At 34.7% G+C, this 15,833-nt stretch overlaps 1 non-coding gene across 1 annotated transcript; it reads right to left on the bottom strand.

Moving 5' to 3' along the window:
• Positions 1-10,984: 10,984 nt before the first annotated feature.
• Positions 10,985-11,090, bottom strand: LOC122116239. Its single transcript, XR_006148923.1, has one exon. It is a non-coding gene; the product is annotated as a U6 spliceosomal RNA (small nuclear RNA).
• Between the last annotated feature and the right edge of the window lie 4,743 nt (positions 11,091-15,833).

Consider the following 15,833-nt stretch of genomic DNA (forward strand, 5'->3'; position numbering starts at 1 on the left):
ATATCATAATCCATTAGAGGATTATTAAAGATCAAGGAAAGGATTCTTAAAGATGCCATAGAGAAAAGATTGATTATTTATAAAGGATATACAGTCAGAATAAGAAACAGGTTTCTTAGCTGATATGGTAAAAAGGAAAGCCTGGCATTATATATGACAAACATTAAAGGTAAACAACTACCAACCATGAATACGGTCCCAAGCCAAACTCTCCTTTACATTTAAAGGATATATAAACATATTTCATGACAAAGAAAACTTGAAACAATCTATGTCCACCATATTATCAGAATAGAATATAATAAAAAATATCCTACATAGAGAAGATCAAGAAGAAGAGGAACTGGTTACATAAAATGCTCCCTACCAGAGAACAAGGTAAATATGTTAACAGTAGATGAGGCACAGCCCCTAACAACAGGTGTATAACATAGCAGGACTTATCAGATATTTCTGTCTTAACTCTCAATATCAATGGACTTAAATTTCCAAATAGAAGACATAGATTAGATAGTAGTATCAAAAACCAAGATGCATCTATCTAGTATCTATGAGAGACACGTTATCAAATACATTCTATGAAGCTAGAATAAGACTCCTCCCCAAATCACATAGGGACTCACCAAAGAAAGAGAACTATGAACCAAACTCTTTGATAAGCATTAATGCAGAACTTCTTAATAAAATTCTAACAAACCAATTTCAGCAACTAACAAAAAAATCATATGGTATGATCAAATAAGATTCATCTTGGATATGATTTGATTCAATATTCTTGTCAATAAGCCTAATACAAACCATCAGCAGAAGCAGGGACCAGAAACACATGATCATCAATAGGGATGTAGAAATAGCTTTTAACAAGTTCCAATACACCTTTATGATTAAAAAGTCTGAGAACCTAGGAATGCATGGAACATTCTTCAATATTAAACTGAGTATGTATATGACAGAGATAATTAGCATTTACCTAAGAGTGGAAGCATGAAGACATTAACATGAGGAATGAGAAAAAGATGTCCACTGTCTACTACTCTTCAATATGGTAGTGGACTTTCTTGCAAGAACAATAGACAAGAGAAAAACATAAAGCAGATCCAAATAGGGAAGAAGCAAAACTATCCCTTTTTACAGATTAAATGACCCTGTATTTAAAGGACACTGTGGATTCCTCCCTCAAGTTAGTAAAGGTGATGCTAACCTTCAGCAATGTAGCAGGATATAAAAACCACAAGAATCAGTAGTTTTTCTCTGACCAACAATGGGAAGATCCATGCTGAAATCCAAAAAACAGCACTAGCCTCAAAATCAAATCAAACCTAAACAAAACAAAACAACAACAACAAAACTAGGAATTAATTAATTTAACTAAAATTATGATGACGTATATGTGAAAACTTTAAAAATATAAAAAGGGAAATTGAAGGAGATTCACGAAAATAGAAAGTCTTTCAATGTTCCTTGTTGGAAGAATTAACATTTTGAAAACTGCAATACTTCCCTTAAACAATTGGCAATGCAATACTCATCAAAATCCCAACAACTTTCTTCAATGTAGAAGAGAAAGCAATGCAACTATAATATGGAATTACAAAATTACAGATGAAACAGAATGCTTAGAAATGAATTCATGGCCCTATAGTCATCTTACACACACAAACACACACACACACACACACACAAACACACACACACACACAATGGAATTATATTCACCCATCAGAAAGATGAATTTTCACCAGTCTAAGGAAAACGAAAGGTTTGGGAAATTATATTAAGAGCAAAGAGAAAGGAATGCCGACTCAGAGCAATATAGGTTTCATGGATTCATTTCTTTATTGTAGCTAGAAGATGCATACAAATCTATAAGTAAACAAGGCAGATTCTACCTCGTCCATTAGAATGGCCATTACTAAGAAAACTAACAATAGCAAACACTGGCATGGATGTAGCCAATTGGGAACTCTATTACACTGTTGGTGGGAAATTAAACATGTTCAACCACTGTGGAATGCAGTACGGAGTTTCCTGAAAGAGTAAATATAGATCTCCCTTAAGACCCAGTAATTCCCCTCATTGGCAGTAATCCAATAAATAACAAACAAGCTCACATGAAAGCTACCAGCATAACCATGTTCAGGGCTCAGGCCCAGAGTTCAAGGACTGGAAAAAAGTTACCACTGCTGGTATTTCCGCAAATATGAACCGTTTTATATAAGATACCAAATCAATCTATTTGCAGTAGCTAGATTAGGACTTAAATGTAGTGGGTGATAAAATGGCTCCTTTGTTGAATGTTAGGAAGAGATGTAGGTAATCCATGAAATGGAGATTTTGTTGTCGTTGCTGTGCGAGGGGCTTGTAGTCTGGACTTGGGCACTGTCCCTGAACTCTTCAACTCAAGATGAGTGCTTTACTACTTGAGCAACAGTGCCACTTCTGGTTTTCTGATGGCTAAATGGAAATAATAGTCTCAGGGTCTTTCTTGCCCAGGCTGGCTTTGAACCATAGTCCTTAGATCTCAGCTTCCTGAGTAGCTAGGATACAGCTGTGAGCCACTGGGACAAGGTAAAAATGGGGGATTTTTAGAAAAGAAAATCCACCTCTTCACCTGTGTCTAAACCTCAGATATTACTATTAGAACACTTCACATTTACCTCATTTCATCAGACATTTGTAAATTTTTTCTTTTCCTTCATGTGATAATACTGCAGTCAATATCAACTCAGCTGGGGGACTGGATCAATTGTATGGTAATTGCTAGCACCTAATTTAAGAACTTTTACATCAAAGGAAATGAAACCCTAATTTGGAATAATTGTTTTCTCTTTTTATTACAAATCTGTGCTTGATTACTTCCTAATGTGATATTAGACTTCCTAATAAAGTGATGAAATTTTCTTTCTTTTCAACCTTCTCCCACATGTGGTCAAATACTTTAGAATTTAAAGATTTGCGCTGATAATTCATTAAGGTGACTTTTAAGAAAATGTGCATTTCTGGAATTTGGTATTCTATCTTGTTCTTACATGCACAAGCTTTCTATGATTTATTTGTTCTACAAGGAATTCTACTTTCCAATCTTTCAGTGACCAATTTTTGTCTCTCTGATCAGACTTTCTGATCCTCTCTCTGGAGTCTCATGTGAGTCTGCCTCATAAAAAATATATTAGTTATCAACTAAATGACTCTCAGCTTCTGTTTTTTGTCTGACTTCATGTAGGCTGTGATAGCAACCCTGCCTGGCTGTGCTTACTGGAGTGCGTGTGTGTGTGTGCGTGTGTGTGTGTGTGTGTGTGTGTGTGTGTGTGTGTGTGTGTGTGTGTGTTTTGTTTTAGATATCTAGGATTACTATTCAAGTTAGAAGTTTCTCTGGACCCCTGTGATCCGCTGGCCTAGAGTCAATGGGTTTTTCTCCTAAAGATACAAAGAACAACTGATTAAATTCCTGTTAATTGTTTCAAAATGAGAAAATCAGGCATCCTTGCAAAGTCATCAATAATGTTTTCTAACCACTTACAGAAGTCGTCTATCAAGATGGCTTTTCAAGGTTGACTCTGAAAAAAGTTCATTTCCAAGTAGGCACCATAAAGCAGATCACATTCCTGGGATCAGACATTTGGAAGGAAGGGGAACGAACCTTCCTTCCTTCTTTTATGATCGATCAAACCATAATATTCTTCAGTTGTGGCCAGTCTGGGACACATATTCTCAAGAACATTCTGTTGTGTAAAAGAGGACCAACTTTCAAAATAACGGTGTAAATACTTGTCTACTACACACTCATTTATCTTGCTTTTATCTGTTGCTATTTTCATTACTTCAAACAGATGGATAATTTATATTGGGATTACACAAAGTATTAATGGACTAAACATTCACTTTACTTTCATATATCCAATATAATACACTTAACCCGTAATGGACAAATAAATCCAACTCTAGAAAAAATGTCAGGAATATAAAATAAACCTTAATACGTATAATCTGGCACACATACAACATCATCTACTCAAAAATTCAGTCTCTCTGTAAATATTTGGTATGAAGTAATAAAAATTCAATTAATGAATATGACTTTTAAGAATCATCTGAAATAGTCCTCGTGTATATAATTTTATAGATGTCACCTAGGCAAGAATTTAACATGCATGTAGAAATCAAATTTCCACAATTTAAGCTATATGAGAGGGGTTGTACCCTCGTGTACTATGCGGTGTGAATTTTTCCACAGTGCTGAACCCTTCCAACTAATACCAAGTGTCATGTGCAATAATTTATTATTTGATGTTAAGATGAGTGCTAAGTGTAGAACACACTTTGAATTATTACATTAAATCACAGAAATGAAGCAATAATGATATGTTATTTGTTTAAATTCTTATGCTTCTCAATTTTACAATTCATAAATATATTATTAAAATTATTTTCACTTTCTTTTCTATAGCTGCTGAAATTAAAATTATATATTAAACATTCAATATTAAGAAATCAATAATAAGTAAACTATTATTAAAATGATATGCTATTTAGCTGTGATTTGAATTATACTTCTAAAAAATTGTGATGTAAACAAGTCAATAGAATTAAGGGTGATCATTTTCAAACTTAGCAGCTTGTTATTTTTTTTATTTTATTTTTTGGGTCCAATTGTGGGTCCTGAACTCTGGGCCTTGGCGCTGTGCCTCAGCACTTCAGCTCAAGGCTAGTGCTCTACCACTTGAAATAGAGCACCACTTCTTGTTTTTTTCTTTTTGATTATGTGGTGCTGAGAATCAAACCCAGGGCCTCAGGTATGCAAGGCAAGCACTCTACCACTGAGCCACCTTCCCAGCCCAGCAGCTTGTTATTTGTTTCCTAATTGTGTCATTTGTTATTCTTGGTCCAAGTCATCTCTTCATCTTAATTGTTTAGTTTTCTATTTTATCTCTATTGGTTTGCTGATTGTGTATTTTGTTTCCCTTTTTAATGACTGACATGAGGCTGAAAATCTGTATGTTAGTTTATTACTTGCTATGTTAATGTAAAATTACTGCTTTCCACAGCTGTTCTACTCTATGATACTACAGTATTTCCCCCACTCCCATCTCCTGTATTGCTGCTCTCTTATATTTTATTTTATTTTTTATTTAAATTTTATTGTCAAGGTAATGTAGAGATGGGATATAGTAACATAAGTAAGGTAATTAATTTATTTTTTTCTAACTTGTTACATTTTCCCCTATTTTTCTCCCTCTTCATTTCTAACGCCCCCCAAGATTATTTACAACATATTGTCTTGTGAGTACTACTGATGCAAAGGTTCCCCCTTTGTCCTTTGTCTCACCATTTTGTTTTATTTTCCTTTCCCTTCCCTAGTTCAGATCAACATATTTAAAATACCCAGGGTATCAAAATCAAATACAGTGACTACAGGGGATAAACCATAGGTGGGGAAAACACAAAAGGATAAAAAGAAATCACATAGTACATTAAGAACAACAACAACAAGCCGAGCGCTGGTGGCTCATGCCTGTAATCCTAGCTACTCAGGAGGCTATCTGAGGATCGTGGTTCAAAGCCAGCCCAGGCAGGAAAGACCGTGAGACTCCTATCTCCAATAAACCACCAGAAAACTGGAAATGGCGCTGTAGCTCAAGTGGTAGAGTGCTCACCTTGAGCTGAATAGCTGAGGGACAGCGCCCAGGCCCAGAGTTCAAGCCCCACGCCAAGAGTTCAAGCCCCACGCCCGACAAAAAAAAAAAGAACAACAACAACAAAGAACATGTCTTGGAGTTCATTTCACTTGGAATCACCTTATACGATCATATGTACATAACTATTGAGCTATTCTACTCATCTACTAATATTATCCTTGATGTACACAATAATGCTCCCCTATTACCCAGTTATCCCACTTCTGGGCATATAACCAGGTGATCACAAACAAGGCCACAGTAAAGCTACTACTGTGTATCACAGTAATATTTACCAAAAACGACACACGCACACACACACACACACACACACACACACACACACACACGCACACACACACACACACACAAACACAGATATACACACATGGAAAAATATGCTTCCATCATAAAGAATGTGACCACCACATTTATAAGAAAATGGAAGATCTTGGAAAAATCATATTAAGTGAAGTACCCCAGACTTAAAGAAACATAGGTCACATGGTTTCTCTTATTTGTAATAATTAGTTTACATCAAGGATAATCTCATGTATTTTAATTTGACATTTTGTTCTATGTTGAGCGTGCAACATTATTGCTATATTGTTTGTTATTATTTCTGGAAATCGGCAGGTATACTTAAAGAATTACCTTCATATTATCCATTATAGAAGGAAGAACAACTAAAAGAGTAACCACTACTAGGAAGAACATCTCCTACTTACTTAGATATATTCGTATGTAAGGCCAATGTTGTCCCCTGTATCCTCATGTTGTACATTACAACTCTATACCTGGTCATAATATATATCTAGTATCTTATGCATTGTGAACTAAATGCCCCAGAAGTTCCACTTTGCTTTACTTTTTTAAAAAAAATTCTGTCTTACTATTTGAGGATGGTGTGTGTGTGTGTAGGTGTGTGTGTGTGTGTGTGTGTGTATGTGTGTGTGTGTGTGTGTGTGTGTGTTTACAAAGATCAGAACATGACATTTTTCTTCATTTCGAATACATCTTTCAGGTCATTGTAAGTTGTGGCTAATGGGAGAAGTCTCTTGTTATTTTAAAGATGAAACAAAAAGATATTTGTGCATGTACCACAGTTGTTTATTAGTATATTTGAACACTGAACTTTGATTTATATCTTGGCTGTTGATGTGAATAATGTGAATAACAATGAACTACAGATATATTTTCTAGTTACCCAGAGAGAAATAATCACATGATTGGTGGTTCAGATGATATTTCAATTATGATTTCTTTAGAAAACTGCATACTACTTTCTACAAGGAGAATATTAACCTGTATTTTGACCAAGAGTGTAGAAAATTTCCTTTTCTTCACACTCTCACCAACATTATTACCTTTTACTTAAAAGGTAATAAAGGCCAAGTTTTTACTATCTTCAGTACCCCAGACTGTCTTAAGACTGAAATCCAACCTCCTAAATGCTTGGAATTACAAACCTTTACCACCACACCTGGTTCCTTTGATTTTTTTTGATAAGAGTTATAATAGTTATAAAGTAGTATCATAGTAATTTTGAATTACATTTCTCTAATGACTTCTGCTCACAAAGCATTAAGCCAGCACAGAAGTTGTATTAAACACAACTGGTAAACCCACTGGTGATATAGAGGGGCTTATGGAAAACATGTCTATTCAAACTTTTGTCCATTTTAAATCAAGTTTCTTGTTAATCTCATCTTTAATCTCTGTATACAAAAATAATTAATTCAAGGTAGTAAAAAAGAAAAAAATTAAGCAACTCCTAACATTTTTCAATTTTCAATAACATGATATTGCTTCAATCATTTTCTGTTTATAATTGAGACTATATAACAATTTAGTTAGACCTGTTACATAGCTATATGTATTTTATTTATTTTACATTGATTGCTCTTTCCAAAGCCTGCATGTCTAATTTTGGTTTCTTTCAGTCTTAAGTAGTTCAGATTTCAATCTGAAGAATAAATGGAAGTAAGCAAACAAAAAATACAGTTCTTCTCATCTGATAATGCCTCTACAAGAATGAGAAAGAGTTCACCATTCTAAGAACCCTTAATTCTTAAGATAAAATTTGTTATAATGCAATGTTATTACCATTTCAGTGTTGGGAAAAATTGTAATTAAAGGAAGTAAGTGCATGGCCCAAGACACACAGTGTTGAAGGAGATGAGTCAAATTTTCCAGAAGTCTTTCAGCAATACACAAAAGGTAGATAAATTCTCTCCATTCTCTGATACTCTCAATTCAATATTCATATTGTCCAAGGAATAATAGCATAGCAATTATTGCGAATGGTGATTGTTTTCTGTTACATTTTGTCTTCAACACAGACTGTGTTGGTGACATTGGGTTATCATGCACAGAGCTGAGCTTATAAATTATGGTCCAAAGACATGCAAATTTTTTTCTGTCCCATAGTTCCAGTATCGGTTTTAAAACGTTCTAAATATTTTAAATGTCATCACTTACTGTATTTTAAGAATTCAAGAATGAAAAAATTCACATATAATCAATCCAAAATGCTTTAAAACTAGGAGATGATAAAACAGGCCCCTGTGAAGTAAATTTTCTTCTACTTTTAAAATTATTCTGAAAGCCATTTGCTGGTTTGTTACACCTGTAATCCTAACTACTTGGGATACCTACTCAGGAGACTGAGATCTGTGGAAGCCAATCAGGGCAAAATAAATTCATGAGATTATTTTTCAAAAATTTTAATGAACCAGCAAAGGGCCAGGAATGGAGATGTAGCTCATATAGTAGCTCACCAATCTAGAGAGAAAGATGTAGCGAGACCTTAAGCCCTGATTTCAAACTCTGAGCATGCCAACATGCAGGAATGCACACACACTCACTTTTTCAAAGTCGTTTAAGGATTCAGGTGGACCTGTTGCAACAATGAGAAGTACAAAATGTCATGTCAAAACCAGCTTTACAATGTCGGGGGGGAGGGGGGGAGGGGTGGTATGATTCGGTGGGAGGGAGGGGGGAGGCTGGGAAGGGAGGTGAAGGGTAAACAAAGGAGGAGGCTGCAATGCTTGGTAAGAAATGTATGCATTATCCTGCCCATGTAATTGTAACCCCTCTGTACAGTATGTTCTCAAATAAAATATAATTAAATTAAAAAAAAAAAAAAGCAAAAAAAGAAAAAAAAATATCTTCATATCAGTATTTTGCATTAATTTCTTTGTTAACGATATTATATGGGTAAAATAGGCAAAATAAACTTCCATCTCAAAACATTTTTATACATTTTTGTTGTAAAAATACTGTACAGAGGGGTTATAGTTACATGATCAAAGTAATAAGTACATTTCCTATCAAGCATTGCTACCTCCTCCTTTGTTTTCCCCCCACCATTGCTTCCCTTCCACCTCCACAAGTACACTCCTCACACCCACAAGCCCCACCCAATGTCCCCAGCCTAAATTATAAAGTTCGTTTTCCAAAATAATGTCTTGTGCATCTATTGTTATACAATGGGTCAAACTGTATTCCTATTTAAGCATGTTGTTTTTTCCATTTCCCTCCCCAAATTAGAGAAGTGTATATACAAGATGCAGATGCACCAACATCAAATAAATTGAAAACGGGGGTTATACTGTTGGGGAGGAACATATAAAAAAATCACATCTTACATTATAAATATGTGAGAAACATCAGCAAAAAAGAAAAACCACTTCTGTCTCTATCTTGGGGGTCATTTAGCTTAACATCAACTTATCTATCATATACACATAGCTTTTTCAACTTTTCTGCTTATCCCAGACATATACTAGTTATTGCAAATAAGGTATACTATGGGACCTATGTTTCTTTGGACTTGGCTTACATCAGTTAATATAATTTTTTTTCAAGTCTTTCCATTTCCTAACAAATTGGGCAATGTCATTCTTTCTGACGGAGGCATAGAATTAATATATATACATATATATGCATATATATGTATATATATGTAGTGTGTGTGTGTGTGTGTGTGTGTGTGTGTGTGTACACATACACACAGAACATTTTACTTTTTTGTTTTTTAGAGCAACTTAGTTTTCCACCTTCATCATTTTTTCAAATGTTTTTCTTGTGATTAAGTGGTTACATAATTTCCCAAATTTCACAATATTGTGGGATAGTGATGCTTAGTTAAAGTCACAAACACATTCTAACTTTGATGGAGCAAATTGTCTATCATGGTCTACAACATTTATGAGTTCTCTGAGCTTTGAAATAGAATTATTTCTTCCATATGTATACTACTTTTGTTTTGAAATATGTACATTTCTTTTGTTTTGCAGAGCATCAGCTGTTCCCTCTTTCCCACTTGTTTCCTCCTTCCCTTCAGTGACATTGAGTTGCTTATTTCATTTTGGTCAATGTCCATTGCAGCTGATGGATCCAGCTGTTGTATGTTTTTCCCTGATTCCCTCTAGTTCTGTGTCATCTTCCTGGTTTCACTTCAGTGTGCACATTTGATCAGCAGAATGGGGTTATTTAGTAGTGATTCAATCAGATGAGTGGAAGTCCTTGGTTTCTTAAGTGTTGTTAATTTTGTCATATCACCTTACATTTTGGATTTAAAATCCACTTATCACGGAGACCATGTGCTGTTTGTCTCTTTGCTTTTGGCTTACCTCACTCAACATGATTTCTTGTAGGTTGATTGATTTCCCTGCTAATGCCATTATTTTGTCCTTTCTAATGACTGGAAAATATTCCGTTGTGTATAGTTACCATAGTTTTTGGATCTATTCATCTCTGGTGGGACATATGGGTTGTTTTCATATCCTAGCTACTGTGAACAGTGCTGCGATAAACATGGAGGTGCATGTGTCCTTGAATATTGGTACCTGTTGTTCAGGATAGATGCCTAGAAGTGGTATGAGTGGGGCATAAGGAGCGTCAATATTTAGCTTTCTGAGGACTCACCAGACTGCTTTCCAAAGTGGTTGTGTAAGTGTACATTCACACACACACACACACACACACACACACACACACACACACACAGAATGTTTTCTTGATCCATTCTTCTACTAAGGGGCATCGGGGTTGGTTCCATATCTTAGCTATGGCAAATAATGCTACAATAAGCATTGCTGTGGTGGTTGTTTTAATATGGACTTGTTTGTGATCATTTGGATGAATGCCCAAAAGTGGGATTGCTGTGTAATAGGGAAGCTCTATGTGGAGTCTTTTGAGGAACCTCCAAACTGCTTTCCAAAGTGGATGAACAAGTGTACACTCACACCAAGAATGCAATAGGCTTCCCTTCTGGCCACATCCCTTCCAGCATCTGTTGTTTTAAAAATATGGAACGATTCACTAAGTTGCATGTCATCTTTGTGCAGGGACCATGCTAATCTTCTCTGTATGTTCCAATTTTAGTGTATGTGCAGCCAAATTGAGCACAGAACAATTTTTTATATGTAAAGTGTAATTGATTTTCTTAAACTAGACAATTCAACACAAATAAGTTAAAAAGAATTGTGAAATTTTAGAACCATGTATTTCTTACATAAGCACACATTTAAGAATAAAGTCAAGATTGACATGCCAAAAACAAAATAATTCCAGATATTTGTTGTTCATGAGATGTGTAGGAAGAAGAATTCAATTATTCTACACAAGGCACCTGTCATAATGGTCATTGCAGCAAATGTTAAGGTTTGTTAAAAGTTTTAATGTTTTAAATATGTTTCATTTTGGGATTTGCTTATATATGGCAAAATCAAGACTGTTTGAAGGTCATAAAATTTTTCGATAAAGTATATAATTTTTCTGGTAGCATGTACTAGTAAGTATGTACATTTCATAGTTTATAGAAACTTTACTAATGATAAGTTGCAAAGACTGTGTAAAGAAGCAGAGTGAAGAGGTAAAATTTTAAGTACACAGTTTCTGTTAAAACTTTAGGGCTCCCTTACGTTATATGTTTGTGATGAACAAATAATGATATAAGCCACATACAAATGGTGAGATGAACTATAAATAGTAATCTTAGTGGGTAAATTTAAAAGCTACTCATAGCTTTATCCAGATTTAAATGTATAAGAATATGAGAAAATAGTAAAATCAACTGTGTACACTTCAAATACTGAAAACCCTGGTAATTGTTTTCTTTTTTATTTTAGTAATCATTAATATTTAATTATTGTTTTCTTTATTTATAGCATTTTTTCCTTGTTGTAATATAATACAAATTTTTGTGAGTAGTGATTAAGAGGTACTTTGAGAATATTATTGGGATGGCCATACCATATTTCATAGGTGCATGTGAATGTACAAAGAGCAAAACTAAAAACAAAATACTGATTAAAAATTTAATCAAGTAGAGTCTGAATCAGGAGTGTTGATAAATGTCCACACCTAAATCTTAACCCTAAGCTGAAGTAGTGTTATTACAGAATTGAGGCTACAAAATTGTTTTGTTTTGTTATGTTTTGTTTTTTTTTGCTTTGGTTTTGTTGGTTGTGGGGCTTGAACTCTGGGTCTTGGGTACTGTCCCTCAGCTCTTCAGCTCAAGGCTAGAGCTATCACTGGATCCACAACACCACTTTCACATTTTTCTGCTTATGTCGTGCTGAGGCATGAAATTCACTGAGCCACCTTCACAGCACCTGAGAAACTGTGATTTAAAAAATCATCTGAACAATATTTGCTTTCTGCTATGGGTTATATAATGAAATATGTGAACACATTTTTATATTTTTGTGAATTGTCATACTTCTAAATTTATACTAACTGCAGCCAATTTATCCTTTTCAAAGTCAAGAAATATTTCTGAGAGTTTCCTTCTGTGAAGAATGTTTTTGCATTTATAATTTCTTCTGAGTCATTTTTATTTTTTATCAAAATAATTTTATATTTTATGTTGATGAGTTATCATACATCAAATACCTTCAAATGTATATGTAGAGTCTCAAGATAGCAGTATGAATATTCTCATAAACCTCTTGTTTATCTGTTATGCACTATAAGTATTATGATATTTTTCTCTCTCTTTCACTCTCTCTCATTTCCGCTCTTTCTCTTTCATGCTCCTTGTCTGCTACTTAGAATTTCTGCTGGTCTACTATTATCCTTCAGGGTCCACTGGTTTTGTGGGAACATGATAAGGACCATCAGTTACCCTTGCATTCTTTAAGAGTTATAACAGTGACGTGAAATTATTCTTTGCCATTCTAAATGGCAAAACAACAGATCTAGGAATTCCTTTTCACTTTTAGTACTATTATAAATTTTATCTCATACGAATCATTGAGACTGATAAGATACTTTTAGCCTGGGTCCTAAAAATTCTTTTTCTTTTACAAACAACCTTTTTCTTTTATTATCAGTAAGTAATAAAAACAATGCTATCCTATGGAAAGTAGGCTGAAGTTGTTCACAGGGATGAAAAACAAGGTAATGGGGGAAGTGAGTACAAAGGATACACCTCATATAGCACAGATACTTAGAGCAGTTTATCATGTACACTTTGTGATAAGGACAACGTGCTGGGAATTCTAGATTAAATCAATGAACACCTGATATATATGAACATATATTTATGTTTGTATATTTATTTATATATGCATATATGTGTATATCGGCCCATATATGTAAACATGAATGTTACTATACACACAAATACACACATACGTACACATATGTACACATGCACAAATGGAAAAAGACACATATATAGCAAACATAAGTTTTACTAGTTGTTCAATATGCTTTAGACAGACTGCTTGGAAATAAATATGTTGAAGATGTATTTGTCTCTAAGAGTTCTTTTACCACTCCTCTTATCTCTTCCAACTTGTAGGTTTAGAGATATTCGACTTGAAAAATGCAGTACAAGTGATAGCAAGTCACTCAGAAATCTCAATAAGTATAGGTCATATGATGTCTCCCTGCTCACCATGGAATCTTTGCTCTTGTAGACACTCTCAACAGCCAAATTAGTAGGACAATATCCTTGTTAAGAATAAAGTTATAAGGCTTTAAATGGCATCCTTCCTTGGGCTCTTTTCCAACAGCCAGCATCAATTCTTAAGCAGATGAGTGACTCCTCAGAAGACTGGAGCGCAGGTCAAAATTTAACCAAACCATATGAAATGTCTAAAGTGAGAAATGCTTACTGAGGTTGTGCCGATGTCCTGGCAACGAAAATAAGAAAAAAGAAAGGTTTTTATGTATTAAAATTTGAGAATAATTTGTAACCTGTCAATAAATGTGTAGAACACAATTATACAAGCTCACAAAAGATGATGTGCATTTCCTTTATGTGCTTTTGGACTTGGAAAGTGTTTTTAAGTGTGTCTACACAAGTAGAATCAGCATGAAACAAGCCAGCATTTCTTCATTTAAGACACAAGGAAAGTATACAGGTTGACCCATTGTAACAATGAGATTTGCAAGATAATATTAGAGGGGGATGTACGGAGGTGTTGGGGATGTGTGAAGGAATAGTAGGGGAAAAACAAAGGAGGTTGTAACAATGCTCAATAAAAATGTACTCATTACCTTACTTATGTAACTGTAACCTCTGTGTACAGTATCTTTACAATAAAATATATATTAAAAACGTACAAGGAAAACTTACTTATAGCAAGTTGTATTTGTCACTCAATATAAGTAAGGTATTGGTTTTAGGAGCACAGGCATATTAAAATTTTGCAAGCTCAAATTCTCTACATAAACACAGTTTATTATTTTCATTAGAATCTGTCCACAACCTAGTGCAGTGTAATTTCTGTGAAAAATTTTACTACATTCTATGTTTGTAATGGAAAATAAAATATTTTCACTATTAACAGATACAAATTTATTTTAGATAATTTTTGTCTGCATTTTGTGGATGGAATTGCGAGAGCTAATTTGAAAAGCACAAATTTAATCACCAAGAGCTGTTCTCAAGATGTAAAAAGGTCTAATACAGCATCATTGAATGGTATGGGACTCTAAGGAGAAGTACTTGAATTGAAACATCAGAAAGTGTAAGCACGCAAAGACTATTTAGAAATGCAGCTGCTAGATTTCTCATGGAGAGCTTTTATAACATTTTGTGAAACACAGGTCAGAACCTCATGGAAGTGTAGACAATTTTCCTTCACCTTTCTGTCAATCTTGGTCATTATCAATCATAATATAGCTAATCTAGAATAATCTATAATAAGAAAATGCTTATGAGAAGTGGGGGAAGACGGTGGAGAAGAAGCTGGAGGCTAAACAATCTCTCGCATAGAAAGCTATTTTAGTGTTCCAGTGAACAGTACTAGGCTGGAGTATCACACCCAGTGTGCGATCACAGTACAGAGTTTGGCTAGAGAGGGAAAATCCAGGGAAGGAGACAGATCTGAGCAGTTGCTGTAGCCATGGCTGAGGCAGCTTTGGTGGTGGCCATAGCCAACCCGCCACACCTACAACAGAGAGGTTCCAGGACAAAGGCAGCAGACACATTGGATGAGCAGATTCAACTCAACAACAGCAACAACTGAAAAGGAGCAAATGAATTAAACCATCTTAACAGGCCCATATCAAGCATTGAAATAGAAAAAGCAATAAGAGACCTCATGTCTAAGAAAAGCCCAGGACCACATGGATTTACAGCAGAATTCTACAAGGCTTTCAAAGCAGAGCTCATACAAATACTCCTCCAACTCTTCAATGAAATTGAAAGAGAAATCTCAGGACCAAACTAATTCTATGAAGCCATCAAAACCCTCATCCCAAAACCATGCAGAAACTCATCAAAGAAAGAGAATTATACACCCATTACTTTGATGAACATTGATGCCAAACTTCTCAACAAAATTTTGGCCAAACAATTCAACACTTCATCCAAAACATTACATACCATGATAAAACAGGATTCAGTTCAGGGATCCAAAGATGGTTCAATATACACAAATCTTTATGATGAAGTTTCTGGATAAACTAGGAATCCAGGGAACATTCCTCAATAAAATAAAGGCTGTATATGACAAACCTGCTGCCAGCATTATACTTAATTGTCAAAAAGTAAAGACATTTCTTCACAACTCAGGAACGAGACAAGGATGTCCACTCTCTCCACTTCTCTTCAATTTACTATTAACATGCCTAGCTACAGCAATAAGAAAAGATGAAAACCGAAAAGGGATCCAAACAGGGAAAGATGAAGTA

This window comes from Dipodomys spectabilis, unplaced genomic scaffold (genome assembly GCF_019054845.1).
Source record: "Dipodomys spectabilis isolate Male_0828 unplaced genomic scaffold, ASM1905484v1 ptg000129l, whole genome shotgun sequence".
Lineage (NCBI taxonomy): Eukaryota > Metazoa > Chordata > Mammalia > Rodentia > Heteromyidae > Dipodomys > Dipodomys spectabilis.